The sequence below is a fragment of the Pagrus major genome, chromosome 14 (assembly GCF_040436345.1).
Source record: "Pagrus major chromosome 14, Pma_NU_1.0".
NCBI classification, from domain to species: Eukaryota; Metazoa; Chordata; class Actinopteri; order Spariformes; family Sparidae; genus Pagrus; species Pagrus major.
The window spans coordinates 8,029,264-8,053,199 of record NC_133228.1 but is presented as its reverse complement, the minus strand read 5'-3'; positions in this window follow the sequence as shown (position 1 = coordinate 8,053,199).

Genomic DNA, 23,936 nt, shown 5'->3' with positions numbered 1-23,936 from the left:
GATAGCTTATCACTGTATGCATGATAAAGTATCTCTATACATGGCACTACAGTCCAACCTACATGTTATTGTGGGCTCAATCTTATATATAAAATAATTTAATACAATTACTGCTCCACCTCTCTATCAAGTAAGGGGTCCTTGGCCTGAAAAAAATTGAAGACCCCTGTTCTATACTACAAGTAAATGTAAGGAAAACTATACATAAATGAAATAATGTGCCAACATTGTAGCTGTAGAAACATAGTGGACACACAGATTATAAACATGGCCATATTTACATTTTTTTTAAATGTGTGATATATCAAGGTTTGAGGACTTGGGGAATACACAGAATAACCATTAAACAACCCACATATATCTCTATGACAACACACTCATGTAGTCCAAATACAAGTTTAAAGGTGCACTACGTAGTTTTGGGGGAAGAAACTTTAATCAGAAGAAAAACATCTTCATTGACTGATTTTCTTATGCCTAAACAAACTAAATAAATAAACTCTCTTTGTTTTCATGACTGAACAAAGTGACCTTAAAGGACAACACAATTTCATACTGTTTTACTTTGTTTATATTTGGCAGACCCTGCCACCTTTCTAGCTTCAAACTGTGTTCTGGGACCTTATTTTCCTCTGAGAACAGCTTGTTTATTCAGTTATGGAAAAGATAAATTAACTCATAAATATTGTAAATATTAAAATTCTGAGTTTGAATTTTTTCTACAAAACTACATAGCGCCCCTTTGAGAATGAGAAGGATCGACAGACTTGCATTTATTCTCAAACTTCATCTGTAACCGCTAACAGCTCAACACTGACAAACCACACACACTATTTTATTCAAAAATGACCACTGTTACACAGACACACAACCCCTTACATTAGAAACACTCTTCATGCTAGTCCCTAAAGAGCAGTAGTCTATAATCAACACCAACGCGGTGCCTGTGTTAACACAAACACTCTCTCGCTGTGAGGTCCGAGTGTGTTCTGAGATGTTCAGCAGCCTGTAGGGAGGCTTCCACTCCGTCAGGGCCACGGGACGCATGATCGTTAACATACACACACCATCCTGCGTGTGTGACCCACAGCCATCACTCTCTTCTTCCTCTGTTTATTTGACTAAATGTCTGGGAGGCACCAGAGCACATCAGCAAAGCCCTCTCCACCTTCTCCTCCCTTTTTCCCCCTCCTCCTTTTCTTCTCAAATCTTCTACCTGACCTCCTCTCCTTCATATCCCTATTTCCTTGACTATTTTCACTTCCTGTTGTAACTTCCTTCCTCTCTTTCTCACCATTTCATCCTCACCATTCATTTTCTCCGTCAGGTGTGTTTGCTCTGTGTGCCACCACACATCTGTCTCTGTAAACTATGAGTACATGTGTGTGTTTGCATAAGTCTTCGTATTGGACTTTGAATAAGCATGCGTGTGCTGCCTTCATCTCTTTTTAATAGATGCGTGTCCGTCAGCACTGCTGTTTAATTTTCCATGGAACGGAAAGTCGCATGTCACGCAGGATGCAGTGATAACAAACACTGTCCCATCAATTACTCCATGTTGATAATATCAACAAGAACAGTGTTTGCTGTTGGTGGTTGGGATTGTTCGCTGATGCCTATCTCAGCGCAAACAAAGAGAGCAGCGTGCGGCATGCTTGGATCTCAGAATGAGTCGTGTGGAATTTACTGGGAAAACATATCTGATCCATGTAATTTAGGATGCTGTGTGTGATCTGGTCAGGAAAGACTAAGTCTCCATGTTTAAGTTTACGGGGGTATCCAAACATGGCATCATCTTTCAGACTCTATGGACTTGAACTGTGGACTCAAGTCACCCTAATACATGTCATATTTATTCATGAGAAGGTTTAAACAAACAGAGGGACAGACAAAACAAAAAACAAAAAGGACATGAGGCCAAACAAAAGCAGGAAGAGCAGAGTGGACGCGTAATTCCCACGGGAAGCTAATTTGTCCCCTTCAGCGATTTCAGTGTTCATCAAAAAATGCACCAGGATAGGTGTGTATAACTCCAGACTTTAATGCAGGTGACTTGACTCATGTGCGTCCACAGCTGTCTACACAGGACCTGTAATGACTCGCTTTCTCACATTCACAAAACGCGGGTGACCTGCATCAGTAGTGTCCCTGAACACATCGAACCACGGAGGACTGAAGCTGCTCTGCTTTCGTGCTGACGTCGATCTAGTTTTTGTATAACTTAAATCACAGTCAATTAGCCATAACAACAATCTTTCCCTTAAATGAAACGCACTGTAGTTGCATTGCACATTGTAGAAAGTGAGAATTTTAAAAAGACTTCCCCACCTCAAACAACAATAGTAGAACATGTGGAGGCCACACAGCATACCTTCCCTACCTAATGAGTAGTACCACTCACCCATGAATGCTTTTCCAGCGGAAGTCTACTGCTTGCCTACATTTAACCCGTATGACCTTTAGCAGAACGGGGATGTCTCCGACGGTTACTGCTCTCGGAAAACAGTCAGGATGTTGGCATATTTGGACTGGGGAGACTCCACATCCATGTTTTCCGAAGTTTTGGTAATGTTATATTTCGAGTGTGACATTGAGGACTAACTCTACTTCACTATGAGTCTGCACATATCATTCAACCTTTCTATGCTGAAGGATGAAAAAACCCTTTTATATAAAAAAACCCTGTATAATTGTGGACTAGGCCACAGACTGGCTGAATGCCACCAGTTTGTACATATAGACTTTCAGTGAGACCAGGTATCTCATGGTGACCTCACTCCACCCACCACTCTGGAGGGAGAGGCCAGCTCAGAGAGCACACATAACCCCTAGTCATGTGCAATTCATAGTTCAGTGCCTAATAAACGCCTTTTTCAAGATAAAACTGCACATTTTAGAGAGGCCTTTTATTGTGACCAGTCCAAAGCAGCACACCTGCACTAATCATGCTGTTTAATCAGCATCTTGATATGCTACACCTGTCAGGTGGAGGGGTTATCTCTGTAAAGCTGAAGTACTCACTACAATTGATTTTAACAAAGTTGTGCTCAACATCTGACAGAAATAATTGTTTAGTGTGCAGAATAATGTCTTAAATCTTTTACCTCAACTTCAACTGTACTTAGAATCCCTTGTTGGCATCTTGTGCGTGAATGGAAGCAGACCACTGGACCATTTGGCAAACAATGCTTTCTAGAAAGGTAAGATTACAATTTTTTTCAGTTCAGTGATGTATATTAAAGCTTGTGTTGAAACTTATAGACACAATGAAATATGACATATGTTACGGTATCTTATTCTTTGAACCTGTGGTAACTGTATGTCTCGCTAATTATGCTGTTAAAGAAATTAGTTTTCAATATTTTTCTGTCAATATCCCTTTATTTTGTCTTCCTGTAAAACATATTTTCAACGACTCACCTTAAAGCCATAGACACAAATGTCTACAATCAAATAAGCTTAAGGGTGACAAGCTAACTGTTCTCATTCTGAAAAGCTGCACGTGTCCGTTAGCTTGTGGGTTGTAGTAGCAACAAGAACAGTATCGGCTACAATATTCACACTTGCCCATGGTTTACTTATCTACTACTCACACATGCCAACTTCAAAAAATTTTCAACTCATTGCTAGCCAATGCTGTAGATATGACGATACCAGCTTAGCTAAGCAGTTAGCATCCCATATTCCTAATAGCTTAGCGGCTAACGAACACGCATCAAGTTAGTCACAGAAGCTGATTCTGCACAGACACACCTGCATTAACAAAGTCTAATTACCTGATATCGTAAAAGGGGAAAGTGTGTGATGGTGAAGCTTTTCTCCTCTGGCTACTCAGGAAGTCTGTGTGGTCCTCTCACTTTTTTCACCCGTCTTCCACTGTCCTCTCTGTTCCTCACCTATTGAGAGGGGTCTTTTTTTTTTACGTCACCCTCCGAGGAATGTAACTTCAGGCATTCTCGGTTGATTTCAAAAGTCAAGCAATATACACTCTTCCCAGTGGGCACCAATGTTGATTTGTAGTTGAAATGTGTAGGTGAAATGCGGTCTGAACTATGTCTTTTTGCCCTCTTTTCAACTGGCTAGAATACATTAAAAACATCCACGTGCACATAACACAAAGTTGTGTAATTATTTTGATAATTTGTTCATTTGAAGGTTGAAAGAGAGACAATACTGACTAATGGTAAAGTATTACTGCTGTTAAGTGAATGTGCAGATACTTAAAGCAATACAGCTTTGACTACACAAAACCATAACTTATGGGGCAGACTAAAATCAGTATAGAATATAATAGAATATCATTTTGCATTTGCTATATTTAAGGAATTACCAGTAACAGTTTTCACGTTACAATGTTGACTTATCAGGCCAACTAAATATAAATCAACCACAAAATCGCTTTGACCGGAGGTGTCTGCATGATTTTATTTTGTATTTTTTAGTTGCATTTCCTGTCCTGTACCAACGAAAAAATGAAGTTATCACCTGTATTTTGTTTTGTAATTAAACCTAGTTATTTTCCGCTGACATTTTTCAGAACTAAATTGTTATTAATTATTAATTAGAATAAATGACATTGGCTATCCTCAAAAACTGATTTTTGCACAATCATCTCGTCAACATCTTTGCTCACTCCCTCATCCTCCTCTCCATCTTTCCCAGCTCCTCCTCGTCTTCGTCACCCTCGCCTCTCAGCTTTTCTTTTCTCGTCCTCTGCCTCTTCCTCCCCTTTTCTCCTCTAAAACTTTCCCCCTCTCCCTCACGCCTTTCATATTTGATGATTTCACTGCGGTCCAGGATAATAATCACACAGTTGTCGTGTCACGTGGGGAGCCCAAGGGACCTGCTGGAGATGTGCGTTGCCATTGTGCTCGTTAAAAATTTAATACATCCTTTACAGTGATGATTCTGAACGAGAGGGACCTCTTGTGATGTATGACGAATGCTTAGTCATAGAGGGGAAATGACGATATGTACTATATATATATTCCTCACTTTGTAACATACAGAGAAAAGTGAACTACACATGCAGTCCAGATGTGTCAATACCTGAGCTCTGATGGGATCTCTTTGCTTCCTGTTCTTTAGATGTGAAGACATATCATTCAGGTAAGTTTTAAAGTTTATAGCCTATTTGAAAGATAGAGTCAGTCACTCTAATCAAGTTCATGTGTGAATTGTACAACTGAAGATGGATGGGTTAAAAAAAAGGATGAATGAATTTACCGCAAGTTTCAATATTGGCAGTGTTAAACTTTTTAAAAATGCAGCCGTCTGTGTCGGTGCCACTGTCACACGTTCAGTACAGGGCTGATTAAATGCATTAAAGTAAACCAGGTAACTTTTAAAGTAATGAGTCATCTGACAAATGCACTGGAAGCCTTTTGTCTCAACCCTACCAGCTGTGTCAGTGTTCCAACATTCGTCATACAGTGTAGTGGTGCCAAACTGCCTTCAAGAATCACTCATGGTTGGTCAACATGGTTTAATTCTGGAAGCATCAACAAAGGACCAGTAGCTGCACCTTTATTTTTGCCAACTACCCCATTTTCCTTCTGTGTAACCTCTTCTGGGAAGTCACCACGGGCGATAGGGCCCAGCTCAACTGGATGTGGTCTCCTGCTGTGAGAGTGAACACAGCTGGACACCGAACTGGCACTGAAGACAACCTCCAAGACCGACGAAGGTCAATTTTACAACAGGGGATACAGTACAGAGGTGATTTACATTGGTTGTGACTGAGACTATGACTCTGGAGAGGAGAAGACACAGCAGGCAGTGGTGTGCAGTTAAAACACACAAACTTTCAGATGGGTTACAGTTGTATTTAATTCTGTTTTGTAAGGAAAATATAGGTAAGAGTACTTCATTTCTCCAATGAGGAGACAGTCAGGACAGAGAACTCTGTAAAGGGCACTCCTGTCTGCTCGTGAACATGCAGAGAGCAGGATCCTCCTGTTGCTTATATGGCTGTCAATGACCCCTGCACATTCATGTGGTGATATAAAGAGGAGGGATCGGATTGCTAACTGCAAAACGGACAGGAAGTTAGCTAAAACGACAACAACACTTACAGCAGCTTTAAGGTCTGCCCAAAAAGTCACTAGATTTTTCAGTATGGTGATTATTTGGAGAAAAAAAAGAAAAAGTCTCTAAAGGGGTGAAGAACGTCACCAAATCTAGCAATTAATTTGCAAAGTTGGCAACACTGAGCTCCAACTTTTCAATATAGCACGGTATTTGCTAAAGCTTCAAATGTAAATGAGCCCCGCTGGCAAATAACTTTTTTTTTGTTGTGCTGCTTAACTTTGAATATTTGTTGAAGGGGAAACATTGAACTACAAGCAATTATAAAGGTTGTTAAATAAGCTGAAGGCAGAAAGATGAGGTCATGTGGAAAACATTTTGCACTGATGCTCTTTTCTGTCTTGTGGTGCTGGACTGAGACCTCTAGTAAATAACTTAATGATGAATCTTTTAATTAATGCTTCTCGCTCTCTCATTCACTGTTGCTAGCCTCTCAAAATCCATATGTGTCCAATAAAACATTGCAGCACACCTGCTTTTCCCATTACATTTCAGATTCACTTTCCTTTGCCTCAGTGGTGCAGCCATTATTTGTATACACCTGATTCTCCTCTCCCAAATTTGAGCCTCTGAACAGGAAGGCCCCAAAACACATACTGCATGATTCCAAACAGGCAATTTTAAGTGGTACCACTTTTCTTCCATTTCACTGGTGCAAAACCACAGTGTGGTCTTCTGCTAAATAAGGTCAAACGCAATTTGACTATTTACAGCATTTTTTAAAAGGGCCACAACACTTGAGTGAGAATCCACAAGTGCTTAGAATTAACTTGGTGTTTTGGGTCAACTATTCTGTGAGTCAGAAAATGTCAAAGCTTTACCTCAAGATTTTCAGGCTGTAAACACATTTTCAAAAGCGCCCGGAAACCAGTATTATTGTTATATGTTTCATTACATAATCAGCTGTTGATCAGTGGAATATCCGTGTGATGAGATGTGTTTTGCGTCACCCACAAGCTTTTGCATGTTCATATGCATCTGCACGTGAGCACTTGAGGACCTCGAGATACAAACAAAACAGAGACCTCATCAGGCTGTAACTCCATTGACACTAAACTTTTCATAAACATAGTCTAAACCCAACCACAGCTATTTGATTGGTAGGGCTGTTACACCCACACACCCTGACAAGAGACAGTTTCTGCCAGTCACTTTACCTTCACACTTTGGTTAGATTTTAATAAGCACCCACCTTTCCAATTATAAGTCAGGTCAGGTCTTGCCTGTGTGCATTGGCCAATGAGAAAGCATCCATAGCTTTACCAGATGTGCTGTTGAGATTGACAAGAGATGGAGGAGAAAGACCAGATGTGCAGCTGACAGAGCGCTGCCACGTCGGTTTCAATGCATGTCAAATTCAGATCACAGAAACAGAAGAGTTTGTCTCAAAGAACACAAATGCTAAGAATGCACATTTGGTTAAAATTAGACAACTAGAAGTTCACGATCATGGTTCATTTTGATCTCAGCTACAAACCTGCTACTGTGATTGGCCCTCCAGGACCACATTTTACCTTGATACATAATAACACATAGTCCTCACTGTCAAAGTCTTCCACTTCCTCTTCCAGGCTTTTGTAAGTTAGTGATGAAATAATCATTCTCCAGTCAGTAACATTGCAGTTTTTTTAAGTACTTGTCTATAATGGGGCAATTTAACCTAGGCAACGTCTTGAGTTTTGGTGAGGATGGCTGGGCGTGAGCAATGAAAATGGGAGAAAATGTTTGTTTATTTGAATTATGGATCATTACAAATGTTACACACTGTTTTCAAAGCCCTCCAAATCAGAATTAAATTGAACAGTAAGGTGCCTGATACCTGTCTGCAATTTCTAAAACCCTGATAAGAGCTCGGGACTTTGTTATGGCTGCTAGATGCGACAGTCCCTGAAAGTCATCTACACAGGAATAAGTGTGAGTGGGTATGAAATTATAGCTCCTTTGTGCAAGGCATTGAACCTCCAAATGCTGTATTAGAGCTAAAAAGCAGTCAGCTGATGAAGTCTTACTGCACTCAAATAATTGAAATGTTCTGCACCAGTCAAGTGATTCCACACAACTGCATTGAACAAATGTGTAGACTGCTCAAGCACAAAACAGAGATTATACTACAAATATTTCATTCATTCATTTTTTTTATGCGTTCAGCCCAATTTCTTACACACAACTTTTATTAAGTGAAGCTGGCGTTGCTGTGAGGCGTCACCACATGCTTTGTGTTGTAACTCTGGTTTCGTCTTCTTCATTTGTCCTATCAAATATCTATTTGTGTTAAAGAGGCTCCAACACAGTGGATGCTGGCGGATTTTTAGAACTTAAACATGATAGTTGGTCATATCGGCTGCTGAAGGTGCATTTTACACATCATTTAACAGCCGGTTTACACAGACAGCGGGACATTAAAGGGGCACTATGTAGTTTTGGAAATTCAAACTCAGAATTTCAATATTTACACTATCAATGGGATAATAACACAAACTTGTTCTTTTCCATGACTGAATAAACAAGCTAAGGTGGCAGGGTCCGCCATATATACACAAAGAATGAAACTGTGTTGTCCTTTAAGGTCAACAAGAAGAGAGTTTGTTTAGTTAGTTCGTTTAGCCATAAAAATAAGTCAAGGAAGATTTTTTCGCTTCTGAAAAATATTCCCAAAAACTACACAGTGCACCTTTTAAATCATACAACTTCAACTTTACATCTTCCTTTTTCAGGAAGGTTACTGACTCCTACTGTGTCCGCAGCAACTTTACTGTATGTTATACTTCCTTTTGTTGCTCACTCCCATATCCTTAATATAGAGGGATTTTAATGCATGTGTCACAAGCATTAACTACTTTGTCCATATTCCTATTGAACAAATAGTATAGTTATCTAATTTTATTCATTTATTTTCGATTCTTTCAAGAATATAGGCCTGTTTAACTTCAGTCTTGGGGAACCTGTTTCATGTCAGCCAGCACTACGTGAAAACGTAAGGTTGCATTAGTCACACACACACGCACGCACGCACGCACGCACGCGCGCACACACACACACACACACACACACACGCTCCTAATTCGGTGTCCTAATTCATGTCAGCAGGCTTGCTCCGCTGACAGACAGTGGCAGCATGCATGCAGGTCTTTGCAGCAACATGCGCCAAGAGCCATCTGTCCTGCAACAGAAAGAGCGGCGTAGATTATGTTGTCGAGAGAGAGAGAGAGAGAGAGAGAGAGAGAGAGAGAGAGAATGAGGGAGGGAGAGAGAGAGAGAGAGAGAGAGAGAGAGAGAGAGGGAGCTTTACGCACACCCTGATCCTCTCCACACAGAACCAGTGTGGCGCACAGACCGGCGGCAGCACTCAGAAAGTGGGAAGTTTTCGTTGCCAAAGGATTCTGTCTTAAAATTAATCACCTTCATGTCGACTCTGTTGGATACTAACCTGCCGATGCTATGGTTACCTTTATTACGGTAGGAGCTGCTTCATTTCATTTAACTTGGTGCTTCATGGAGCATTTTTGTCGCTGAACAACTCTGGTTCTTTGGGATTCTGACAGGAGAGAAGTGACAGAGACTGACCCAAAGTGTTCATCAGACTTTTGAAAGATGGCAAAGACTCACAAAGTTGTACTTCAGGTGAATAAATTGTGTGATGCAGCTTTGGAGCTGCAGGAGTCACAAGTAAAGCATGAATAGCTTTAAAAAGTTTCCAATTTGGCATCACAGAGGCGTCTAAATTGATTTTGAGTGCTCCCGATTAATTATTTACTTTTTATATAACAGAGGAGTTGCACGACACGTTCAGGGACTTGCTTGCTTCTTCCTCTAAGCCGGAGCTTTGGCAGGTAAAAACTAGAAAGTAGAATGCGAGACGCAACGCGCCGTGCGCTGCCTGGAGGCAAAGCAGCGCCGACAAACTCACTTCTCCTACCCGTCCCTCTCTCTCTGTGCACAGGTACACAGAAGGGTTGGGTCTCTCCACAGCTCGCTTACGCACACAAACATCAGAGACTCCTGCTGTTCTCACATGCACTCGGAAGTTTTGCTCTTTCCAAAGGCGTGTGCGGCGTGTTTGGAGGGCGCGGAACAGGCTGAGTGCGCACGGGGAACGGTTCAGATGTGGCTCAGCTCGTACCTTTTGGATTACCGACGCTCTAATTGCGCCTCGGCTCGCTGTTTAGTGGGAGTGAAAGCTGATATGTCACAGTTGACTCCCAGCACGAAGGCGGACTGTGCCTTGAATCCTTCTTTTTCCCTCCCTGCGCGTTTCCTGCGTCCTGTACATGCGTGCATATTTGTTTGTGTATGCATGTAAACTATAGCCTGCGTGCGCACGAGGTGGAAAAAGAGAGCGGTGCGCGCAGAGGGCCTCCCCAACGTCTCCTGCGCTCCTAATCCTCCTTTTGGATAAATAATTTAGACTTTTTTGGAACAAATGAGTTTGCATGTGCCAGTAACATTAACACAAGATTGTGTGGATTATAAAACTGTGAAAGTGAAAGATTTCTCCACTTGTTTAAGGGAAGAAAAACTTTTACAATAGATTAGGCCAAATAAGAGGTCAAAAATCAACATTTTCTTCACCCTGTTGAGCTGCAGGTTTCTGTGCAGAGTTGGGTTAATATGTGTTTTGCATTACTGTGTTCCTCCTTAGTTTCCCCCTCAGACACCAGAATTTAAATGATGGGAGCTGCTGATGTGATTACAGCCAGATAGCCCAGTAACCCAAAAATACTCTGTGTGCGTGCCTGTGCCTGTGTCCCCAGTCTGATCACATAACAAAACATGGAAGCAATCCTGCATAATGGCCCTAACAGTGCAGCGGTGCTGATATGACATGCTGTCCGGGACAGCTTTGCGTAATGGCGCGCATCAGTGGGCGTCTCGAGCGTCTGGTGGATGCTTTCCTGCTGCTGTGGGAGTCCACTCGCGTGCACGCGCAGCGGAGGCCAATGGAGCAGCTGTTGCAGGCGGTGGCGGATTTGACGCAGAGCCCCTCCTGACATGCAGGCACACAGCAGGATGAGGACATTAGGACGCAAGGAAAGGAGGCGAGAGTCAGGGGCCGGTTTAGTTCTTCAGCTCCCTTTATGGGCGCTTTAGTCAAAAATGGCCTCCAAGGCAACCTTGAGACAAGCTTTCTACTCCAGCTGTGGGCTGTTGTGTGCATGTTCTCATGCAGCTGCAGCGACTTGGCTTAACAATGTTCATTTTGTGTTTTTACTGCAGGACAAAAGAGGAAAAATTAGGAGTGAGGGGTGTGAACAGATCAGGGGCTGGGCTCATGGGTAGAACATAAAGTAGATAAAGGGTAGAAAGGGGCCAAAATGGCTCCCAGGTGGCTGATAATGTTACCATGGAGAGTTCCTGTTGTCCCCTTTTGACTCTGCATTCCAACCTTTTTGTGCTTTTGTGTATCTAACTCCCCCTCCTCTCTCCGCTTCACTCTCCCCTTCCTGTACCACTTTCGTTTGTTGCCCCAATTTCTGTTATTTATGTCGCAGCACTTGTCTAGCAACATCAGATGACAGAAACAAAGTTTGCCTCAAGGTCTGTGACGCAGTTTGGGCTCTATAGTTGCTGGTTTAAATTCCCAAACAGTGAAACTGTGAGTAGCTATTGAGGTACCAGTGAAAAAGAACGACTGCCAAGACTGAAATGTGTATTAAACGACTTATCATAAGACGTCTGATTCATTTTCATTTACACTGGCAATTAACTGCTGCAGTGTTCGGTGTTGTGCAGGCGAGTGTTGAAATATCTGTGGTTGGAATATCTGTGTCTTCCTGTCAAACGGGGATTAACTTTACTTGTTAATTTGAGGTCTAAACAAACAGAGATGAAATGATGCAAGGAAACTTTCCCTCTTACTGTTTTACTTGGTCCACGATGAATTCTCCCGGGATTACAGCGTCAGCCCGACACTTAAAGAGGAAGAGGCAGCCTGCCTGGATTGTTGGTGTTATCCCACCACAGATGTTTCATTCATTTGGGTTCATGACACCTCCAGAGGGATCCACAGAGGGAAGTTCCAGCGTCCTCCCTGTTTTGGAAATCTGTTAACTAGACATGTGATGTTTCACATTTCTTCCCCATGTTGTGTCATCACGTGTAACTCAGTTTGCACTCGCACTTAAAATCTTCAACCAAAACGGTAAACCCAGTGTCATTATATGACTGATAACGAGACAAAATGACAGTTCAGTGAGGAATAGACTGCTTGGGTGGACAACATGTTAACATAAAGAATGAAAGAAAGAAGGAAGGAATCAGTTGTTACCTGAACCTGTTGGACCAATTTTACTCAATGACAAGAAGAGGGTAGGATTTTTTTCTACATGTTGTTCGAACTCCTGTTTGTATCAAGGCATCTCTTAAAGTCAGCCATGAGGGTTAACCAGATGGTTCTTGCATGAAACAGACAAACAAATAGTTCAAAAAATAATTTGCTGTTTTTTTGTGAGGTAACACTGCTCTTTAAATATGCAGGATTTCTTATCACATTTCAGAATGTGAGCACGGCAGACTGACACAGGAAGTCGGTCAATTAAAGGAACCTGAGGTCACATTTAGCATCATAACAATACAACAGGTGTTTTCTTTTGGCCCGTGGCCCACCATTACATTCTGGTTTTGGCCCTCCAAGGATAAAAGTCTTTGCACCCCTGCTCTAAATTGTTAAGATGCGTGCATTCTTGTCAGGTCTGTATTAAATCAGTACTCAGATGCCTGTATGAACTCACTGGCCGTTAAGAATTGGGGAATGAAATCCACAGTCCCACTTCAGGGCAACAATATGTTTCAAAGTTTATTTGAACGAAATATGATGAAACTTCAGCAGTTGGATCAGGTGGATATCTTCAAAAGTGTGTCTTGTCAGTACAGAATTCTATCTGTTGTTTCTCCTGGACAGTGTTTCTGCTGAGTTGCAGTGAAGGGGTCGTAACATGAAGGCATCATTTTGTACTGAAATGACTTTGGAAGATAATCACTGACTTGTGAATCTGTGGATTCTGTCCCCCCAGAACCGATCTCTTAATCGCTGGTATGAACACAACGAAGGATTACAGCAAGTAAAATCTGTTTCAATGTACATATAGGCTACTGACTGTTGTTTTAAGACTGACTTTAAAGAATGTGAACCAGACCTTTCAAACCAGACTGCCTTCGCCTGGGGATCATCTGATTTTGGTACTGATTCAGATCTAAATTTATTTCAGACACTTTTATTTTCTAGCCACATGTAAGTTATTCAGCACTCGGATTGCATGTTCCTATCATCCAGTCGCCTGCTTTACATCTGGATGGTTTTATCCAGGAAAATCAAATGCACATTGCTCATACACAAATGCACAATTAGCTCGTAGATGTGGCTTTGCATGTCAATTGTATGAGCGTTTAAAACGGAAAACACTGCAAGAGGAAGAGTCTGTGGGTGACGGTAAATTAACCGTCAGATCCAATCTCAGCTATCGGTGACTTCAGTGATCCCCGAGGCCCACCCATCTCCACCCGTCACTCCTCTGCAACTCTAAAAGCACTTAGCAGACATTTACTGCAGGTTGCTTCTGCTTTTCAAGACACTGAAGGGGTTTGTAATTAATGTCAAGTGAAGCTCAAGTGCGTCTCGATTAGATTTGTGTCAAATGTGGTGTTTGCAAAACTGCCGGGGTCAAGCACCTGAAGGGTTTGTAGGGCCCTTTTTCAAGCAGGGCAGTGAACCATGAGCTGCATCGTGTGCTGAAGTTCTTTAAATCTGAACACGCATCTGACCTTCAAACCTAAATACTCAGAGATTCTGTGAAGTGATGTGAGTAAACTGCAGGTCTGAGATGCTTCATTCCAGAGAGATGAGAGAGGCTAAAGATGTTGGTGAGTTCAGCTTGTGTTTAGGACAAAGAGTTTTTTTCCACGCTCGCCTTGCTCTCCTGTGTGGATCAAGCTGTTGCACTCATTCTATATGCTCGCAGCTCCGAAGCCCTGCCTGCTCCGAGATGGTTTACACATTTAGCCGAGTGTTTATACGCCGCACATTCTTATGGCTAGTTAGAGCAAAACATACTGTAAGGATCTGGATCAGGCAGCTCTGTGGAGCAGAAGCAGCCCTGTGCAGAGGAGAGGAGTCGTGTGCGGAAACATCAGCACATTCATTTAGGGGGATTCATTCCTTTAACCTGTAACCTAAACTGCCTACCTTCATGTAAACAGCCCTAAATCTTAACTGAAACCTTAGCGCAGCTCCGACGAAACAAAAAGTTTCATCGACTTTCCCACAATTCCCCGAGGCGGAGCAGATAGAGATCATGTGGTTTTCAAGGTGAAGCCCGGCCTTCCCAGCAGCTCAGTCATATGACAGTTCAGCCCTCCTCTTTCTGTCCGTTCTGACCCGGTAATCTGCCTCTCTGTCTCAACGATTTGCTTTATCTCCCTCACATTCACTGTCTGGATCTTTATGTCCCTCTTTTGTTCCCCTCTCTTTACGTCCCCCTCTTCATCTCGGAGTCTCTCCCCCCCAGCCTTTTCCCTTCCACCCTCTCTGTGTCCTCTTTAAAAGGTAGACTCAGTGACCTCCTGATAGCGTCCTGATCCTGATACGGCTGATCACTGATAGTGTGGACTGGGATGAATTCCTGTACAAGCCTATCTTTCACTTACTTATAAGCCTGTATGGATTTATGTGTTTCATGCAGGTTATAACCTAGCAATTGATCCATGTATGTATGTAGGTGTTTTTTCATACCCACATTATTCTGCACCTCAAGCCTGAGGTCAAAGGTTGATACTTTGATTTTGGGCATCTTCTACAAAATTATTACATGCTTTATTGTTCATGAACCACGTTATTTTCTTTTGCTGTCGATTGCTGCAGCTTCTTTATTCACCCTCTGTCTAAATGCTTCATTTTAGTGCCCGCCTCCCGGAAAGCCCGTTCTGCTCAGATTGGTCAGTTCTAACAGGCCGGAGACCTTCTGCATCAGCTCTGTCGGTGTTTTTGCAACCACTAGCATGGCAGTTGTGGCATTGTTGAGGGCGGGGACTGTATAGTTGTGACATCACAACCTTACGGAAGTCCTGACAGCCCGTTTGAATGCACAGTGTCTGCACTTCTCCGTTGATTAAACATTTAGATTTTTTCACAGTATTATACAGCGGTAGACCTTCTTAACAATCAAAAAAGACATGGGAGTCTCACTTTCTATAATGTTGGATTTTAAAACTTATCAGAATACAGATAATTAGACTTAGCTTCCTCTCTATCCATGTATTCCTCTGTGCTGACAATTTCTAGGAAGCAGTAAACAGCAAAAATAGTTTTTTTTCCTCTTTATGCATATCCAGAGCTTTGTGGTTAATGTGGTTAATTTGTTCAAGTGCATCTCACTGGGTTGGTTCTGATATTCAGCCCTGTGGGCTCGTTTCTATCTGTATGTAATATGTCTGTCTTTTATCTAACTTTTTAAAATCCAGTTACCCATAAAACACATTAAAAGAAGCTGGAGGGCTGTTAACATGTTAACTGTATCAATGCCAGTGGTGGAAGAAGTATTCAAAAGTAGCAGTGCTTTACATTACAAGTAAATGTCCTGCAGACATTGAGACAGTGTGTCTTTGGTGGGGCCCCAACCACGCACTGTGTTAATGTTAGGGGCAGAAGTCATATTAATTATAATATGTTGAACAATAATATTTAACAGTGCAGTGTATTTTACAAGGACACGTGCTCTTCATCTGAAAAGGTATGACGATTCAGTTTGGCTTCTAACAGGAAAACAAAGTTCATTATAGTAATAATGATTCAAATATATATAAATAATAATGTTTAAGCTGTTAAATGCTCTTTAAATATGTAGCATCCCTAGTTATGAATTATTTTTCATAATCTGAGCAAGGGTTTGCAAAGGAAGTCAGTCAATTGAGGGAACTTTGTTTGAGCACCCCTTCTAGAGAATAATGGCATCATCAGCGTTTAGATGGGTTCCCTATAAACGATGCAATTTTGTCTGCCACCAGGCACGAAATCTCCCAGGAACATGAAGCCTGACTTCTGGCTCAAGCTCTATCTGCTTTCACAGCTTAATGAATAATTAAAGTCGTGTTTTGTCCTATGTTGTTGGCTGTTGCTCCTCTAAGGAAAACAAAAAGGCGATCAGTTTGTCTTTGCCACAGCAGCCAACAATAATACCCCATGTAAACATGAGGGAGGGTGAAATTGTCTGTTCCCACTCGTACTTAAGTAAATGTGCCTGACATCACTGATCTGTACCTACAGCAGTGAATTCAGCTACTGAACTACATCTGACAAAGAAGTTACACATGTGCTGCTCAGTTAGTCAGATGAGTGTTGAAAAAAGTTGTACACATTTATATTAAATTTGGTAGACGAGTCAAGTGCCACTGAGTTATTTTGAGTGATTATATTTGATTAACCTCTGGGGCCTGATGCCATCGTTTACTAATTATGACTTACTATGAAAGTCAAGTTAAAATTAAATTTACATCACATTTGTCAGGTTCAGCTGAGTGTTACACCATCTGAGTGGGTTTTTGTTGATCAAAATAAATAATTAATCGAAATAAAAGGCAGTAGTATAAATTGCTGAGACATGGCTGCAGTGTTTACTGCTTTACTCTGATATCACCCCCATAAAAAAGCTGGAAAAGCCGCTTCTTGTCCCAGGACTCTAGTGTCCTCTCACTCAGTGTTTTACACAGATGATTCATTCACAGGAATTTAAAGTACCTCTAACAGCCCCAAAGTGTCTCAGATGGTTTAGGTGAAACTGTTGTATAATCACAGCTCAAATACTTGGAAGCGGCCATCTTCATTTTCTCCTTATGGAGTGAGACGCCTATAGGTGACATCTGCGTGGACCGTTGTGTCAGGTTAGTGGCCAGCTTTGATATTTGAGCTGACAGATGTTCAGATGCCTCAGGGTGAAACCCGCTGCTTCGAGTCACCACACACACACACGCAGGCACACACGCACACACACACACACACACACACACACACACACACACACACACACACACACACACACACACACACACACACACACACACACACACAGCATACACAAACCCAATCCCTACTTGTCCCCACATTTGTTAAACTCTATCCCAAACATGAGACTAATCCTGACTTTAATCTTTACTCTAAAGACAAAATCCCCAAACTTGACTGTTGAAGAAGTGAACACCGGGCTGAAATGTCATGAAAACCATGTATCTTCAAAATATAACCTTTTCATTAGCTCAGAAAAAAAACAGTCCTGTTCTCACCTTTGTGATGATGCCTCTTTTCAACACTTAAAGGGGCACTTTGTAGTTTTTGGAGAAGAAATTCAGAATTTTGATATTAAAATTATAAATGAGGTAGTAATACAAACTCAGAAATATTTCTTTTTTCCATAAGTGAATAAACAAGCTGCGCCCAGAGGAAAGTAAGGTCCCCAGAACACTGTTTGAAGCTAGAAAGGTGGCAGGGTCCGCCACATATAAACAAAGTAAAAACAGTATGACTTGTGTTGTCCTTTAAAGTCAGTTTGTTTATTCAGTTTATTCAGTCATGAAAACAAAGAGACTTTATTTATTTGGTTTGTTTTCTCAATGAAGATCCTTCTCTTCTGATTAAAATTTCTTCCCCAAAACTACATAATGCACCTTTAACCCTCCAGTTTATCTGAAAAATTCAAATCACCATGGAGATACACTGAACAGTACGTCTTTACTGCCGCTATGTTTACCCGCAAGGTTGAAAGTCTTGCATGAAATTTGCTTGAGATAGGTAATCACATTCAGATGGCTTCATTGGCTTGACCATAATCAGATACAGTACTGCCAAAGCACTTACTAATGTCAGTAGTCATAATATGTAATGTGTCACAGATAATGCACTTGATAGCCTGGATTGATTTTGAAAAGTGTGCTGGAGTGGTGCGTTCATGCACTGGCTGGAGGCTCTGACATCTGAGACTTCAGAGTTGTGTATGTTGGTGTGGGAGTGGTGGATGAGCAGCAGACAAATGTATGTTAAAATGTTAAAGAACAAAACTCACTGCTCTTAATTGTGAGGCCAACACATGTTCCACGTCTTCTACAGAGTGGTCATTCCTCGTCAGTGCTCTGCTTGGTGGTGCTGTTGGGTATTATTTTTTTGAAATGTGGTTTTCCAAATGCTGTTTATCCTCCAGGTGCATCTCATTTACATGCACCCACTTCAGACGGTGTGCACGCTATTTCTTTTAGCTTAGCAGCTACGTTGAAAATTTTAGCTTATAAAGGGTGTAAATAACATCTGTTCAGAACAGTTTGGGATCTTAGGCCTTCCATAGAACTGGTATAGAGACATCTACACCCCATCTGCTTCAGTTGTTTAGGAGGATTCTGCAAGCCTGTTCTGCAGATAATGACTATATTTTCATTTTTGGGTGAACTTATCCTTTAACTTTGTGATACAGAGCTATGGTGGGCCTCACACAAACCTAGAGTACTCAAGTTACATCCAGCTGATTTCTGTTTGGCCTAATGTCATTTCTGAATAATGGACTATGGCTGTCCAATTGTGATGCTCATGAGAATTTTTAGTTTTAGTAATGGAGCATAAACTTTGCCAAATGTGGTTTTGCAGAATTACAGCATCGGTTTCTTGCATGGTGATTGATGATGTTCCTGTTTAATCTGTAGCCTTCTTCAAGACATCTGCCAAACTAACCATAAAACAACTCAAGTCAACTCGGGGCCTATTTTCCACACAATTCTGGACTTTTACTGTGTGTGACTGTTTATTGCACTTATTTTATTATTTTAGTCTTGCCTGCTTTATCCTGTCATCTTCATTGTAGTAGTGTAATGTAGTTTTGGAGAAGAAATTCAGACTCAGAATTTTAATATTGAATATATTATTGAGGTAATAATACAAACTCAGAGATATTTTTTATTTCTATAAGTGAATAAACAAGCTGTTCTCAGAGGAAAATAAGGTCCCCAGAACACTGTTTGAAGCTAGAAAGGTGGCAGGGTCCGCCACATATAAACAAAGTAAATACAGTATGAAACTGTGTTGTCCTTTAAGGTCAGTTTGTTTATTCACTTTATTCAGTCATGAAAACAAGAGTTTGTTTATTTAATTTGTTTAGGCAGGAAAAAAAATCAGTTAATGAAGATCTTTCTCTTCTCATTAAAATTTCTTCCCCAAAAGTGCTCCTTTAAGAAGTATTTTGATCTGATGCACAATATAAATCAAACGACTACTTTGTTTCAGTTGTTTACCATTAAAACATGGATAGACTTAAGACCGAATGCAGGACGGATGGAGGACAAAAACACAAACAGAGACTAACTTTAGAAATATTTTGGCTTCATCACTACTGAACAGCACGACTTGTCACCACAGTGTGTGTGGAAGGACAGTAGTGGTTGGTTTGTTTACATCTAATTAGCATTGCAAAACACAAATGGGGAAGTAGAGATTAGATGTTGGAAGAAGCAAGACCTGTTTTTTACTGGAAGTACATCTGAACAGAGCCGTTAACTTCATGCAAAGGCAAATGAAGGCTTCCTGGCAAATTCAAATAGCTGCATTCATTCAAATGTTGTAATAAAGTAAATATGGAAGAATTATCCTATCTTTATTCAAGAGCGTAGATTTTCAGTTTGAGAGCATGATTTCATTCCTTTTCAGTGACACAGCTCCTTCTCGTGCTCAGATTTATTCTCCTCATGCTCACATTTTGTGCTCGCACTGAGATGTCTGCTGCTTTCTTTCAAAATGTGTGCTTGAACTCAAAAATCACATGCTTGTGCTCACATTTCTTCTTCTTGCACACAAAAATTTCGCTCGCATTCAAATATGTCCTGTGCTCGCTCAGATCTAAAGTCTGCGCGCTCAAATCTAATGTGCACGCACTCAGAACAAGCACGTCCTCTCAGGTTGAGGTATCTGCTCAGACTCAAGGCTGTCCCTCCCTGCGCTTAAAGTATTGTGTTTCACCAGCCAATAGGGAGACAGCTAGAGTGTGGACCAATCAAATGACGGATGCCGCCTTGGGTGCGTTCCTTCGCCGTTTTTTTGAGCGCTCCGTATGGGCGGGTATATGGTCTGTTTGTAAAACTGCTTCTCTCAAAATACACCAATTTACCATATGAGCCAGCTATTTGAGCACGAGAAGGAGCTGTGGCACTGAAAAGGAATGAAATCATGCTCTCAAACTGAAAATCTACGCTCTTGAATAAAGATAGGATAATTCTTCCATAAGTAAACAATAGTGATTTGCCATGGGTGGTAAGTTCTGGGCAGATAACTTGACAGCTGAGTCGAACAGCTCTCTCTCATGAGTGTCAGTGCTTTTCCATCCACGATATCCCTCAAGATTTATAGCAGTGATATTCTACTTTGTTTTTGAGAGGCAGAGTACAGGCCCAGACAACCTTTCAGTAGGTAATTATTGAGGGAAACTAGTTGCACTTTGGATGATTCCAAACAAAACAGTGGTTGGCAGCTGCTGTTTCACTTCCAGATTATTACCCAGGTACTAATGCTGGCAAGGAGCTCCAGCTTCTATGTCATTTTCATGAACTGTGATAACCTCTGTGACAGACACACAGACCTGAACATGTGAAACTTGGTAGCACACAAAATGTACTTGAAATGTTGGAGAGTGGAGAGATTATCTGATATTTTAACATTGACATATTAAGCGGATGGTATTCATTCCACACTTTTTTAGGCTGCACAAAAAGTTTAAATATAATAATGAACTTTATTTATACAGCACCTTTAAAAACAGAATTTGGAAAGTGCTTTGACAACACTCAATAGTCAAGCAAACACAAGGAAGCCGAGAGCCTAGTGCTAACTTAGTTCATAGTACAATCAATAGCTGGAATCATGTAACTTTTGAACTTACCAGGTAGTTCATTTTCCTCACTTACTTTTCTCCAAGCTTTCTCCTCTTTTGTTCTGTCTTTGTATAAATATGAAGTGGTATCCCTTTTTCTGATTCAACATCTGGAGAATCTCAAAACTTTCAACGTCATGTTGACGCTCAAGGAAGAGTCAAGGGACCACCAGACTAGGGTTCATCCTGTGGGGCACATGAATGTCTATAGGTGTTCAGACAGTCCAATCTGAACCAAAGAAATGTCAACCTCATGGTGGTACTAGAGAAAAGTCAGGATGATATCATTGGGACACACACCTGAGGAACATGTATAGACTGATAATCTGTTTAAGATTTGGGGCCAATCCATCACATAGATGTTGAAGCTCTTGATGAAAAGTCAGGGCATCACCAAAGACGGTGGAATCGATCCTGTAGGGAACTTGAATATCTGTAACAAATTTCTCGGCAACCCAATTCAGTTGGTGTCAAGATATTTCACTTATCCGCAGATGTCAACCTCATGGTGGTGTGACATGAAATGGTCAGAAGATAAGCAATTTAGGATGTCTGTACAAAATTTATTGGAAATCCATTCAACAACCCTCCAGATACACATTGCCATCTCTAGAACCAGTAGCATTGCTAAAAAACCTAGTTTGTCCGTACAGACGGCTCTCTATGACTATCTTCAGCACACCATTCATGTGACTCCAAGTTTCATATGAACAGAAATAAAACTGCACTTTGTATTCCACTTGGGACATCTTGGCTATGTGTGGTTAAGTGACACAGCATGACACTAGTCAGACGTAGTTAAATCTGAACTAAGTGAATCTAAATTCAGCTGAGAGCAGATTTATTGTAGTTTGGACGGACTTCTCACTGAATCGTCTAAATGCTTGTAAACAAAACTGTTCGAGAGGAAAATGAATGTGGCTTTGTGTGTTATAATTACTCCTGTTCTTTTAACTTCATCTCACAATTAGTCATCCTGGTGTGACTGGAGCCAGAAAATAAAAGTTGAAAGTCAGTCCATTTGTTTTTTTTTTTACTGAGATAAGATAAGTGCTGGTTTGGACAGAGGAGACTGCAGTGTGTTACTTGAGAAAAAAAAACATTAAGATGAGTCCCATCTGAAGTGATCACTGAGTGAAAAGTCCGAACACTGAGCTGGACAAAGACATTGCGGGCTTGACAGGAGCTGTGCTGCACTGCTCAAACATTCCTACAAACTGTATCTTCAGAATCTTGAAAGACATTTTTTACCGAACCATTTCCCACGAGAGAGTTTTGTTTTTCACACTTTAAATATCTGTTTTGACATTCAGTGTCAGGTTGTGTGTTTACTGTAAAGCATGTTTGGAAGGCAATCCCCTTGAAAAAATGCCGCCGCAGCCGTTTGTGGTCGAATGAAAGTCTTCCTGCCAGTCCGTGAAATACCAAAACCAAATTCTGTTTTTGCCAAACCAAACTAAGACCAAATCTACAGCCAAATAGATGACAGATTATTAATCATCCAGAATATGATTCTCTGTACTGCCAGAAAACAGAAAGCTAAACACATCTGAGGTTTTATTCAGAACTCAGATAACTGTTGCTTAGCGAAAGCAACATCTACTCTGAATAATAGCACAGTATTTAAACGTGTCAGCCTTTAAAGAGGAATGCGTATTCTCTGGTATGATAAGGTTCAGGTCAGGATCTGTCCCTTGGATTGGGAGATTAAAGGTATGTAAAGGTATGAGAGCAAGGTTTTCTGAGGAATAAGTGCCAACTTGATGGTGCTTGAACTTGCTTTGAATACCCGTGTCGAGAAAGAAGCCAAAAACACCACCATCATGTAATTTGGGCAAATGGGAATAACATATATTACAGACAGGAGGCTTTCCCTGTTGCAGCCCTACGTGTGAGGGCTGTGTCCATACTGTACAGTATACTCTAAGTGTCTGGGATAGAAAGATAAAGTTATGTTATCCTGAGGCCTTTGCCCCAAAATAGTTGCTTTGGGAGACTGAAACATCTTGAAATATTGGTGAATTTCAGGCAGTAAATGTTTTACAGTGTGAACACATAGGCACATACCAATAAATTGGTTCATTGAGGCTTTTATCCAAAGTGCGTGACAGTACGGAGGTGTTTTTAGAACTGGCAGCCACTGTGGAACAAACAAATACCGTATGTATGTTTGACTTATGATGAGCTACAATTATAGCAATCATCCCCAAACCTTTACAATCACCTAAACCTAACCTGAAATCTATAATCTTTAAATTAACCTGCAGTGACAGCCAGTCAAACGTTCTTACTATGGCAGGAAGTCCTCATTGTTGAAAACTTTGGCTGACCTTAAAGCGAGTCTTATTTAATGTCAGCTCATTGCTGGCCATGTGGCCACAAGTGACGATTATGGGATATTGGTAAATAATAAAAAGGCAAAGTAACAGTAGCTGTGTTGAGAACAGCAAATACATCAGTGAAATGTGTCTGTAATGTTCCTTATACAGCAAAATGCATCTAAAGTTAGCTAACATTAGCTAAGGTGGCTATGTTGTCATAATTGACAATTGAATTATAATGGTAAAAAGTAACGAGGTAAAGCAACAGTAGCTGTGTTGAGAAGAGCCAATAAGTCAGTGAAATTCTATGAAATGTCATATCTAGCAAAATGAAAATTTTAACTCACGTTCGCTAAAGGTGGCCACATGCCCACAACTGATAGCTACGGGATAATGGTAAATAGTAAGAAGGTATAGTAACAGTGGCCGTTTGTTGAAGAGAGCCAGTAAGTCAGTAAACTGATTCTGTAATGTCCCTTACACAACAAAATGCTTCTAAAGTTAGCTAACATTAGCCACCATAAGCCACTGGACAAAGCAAGGTTGTATAAGCACAACTCAGTCACCAGAATAAATGTTGGCCATGAATGTTTCTGCAAACCATGGATATGTTTACATGTTCGCATTACTTCATGTTGCATCT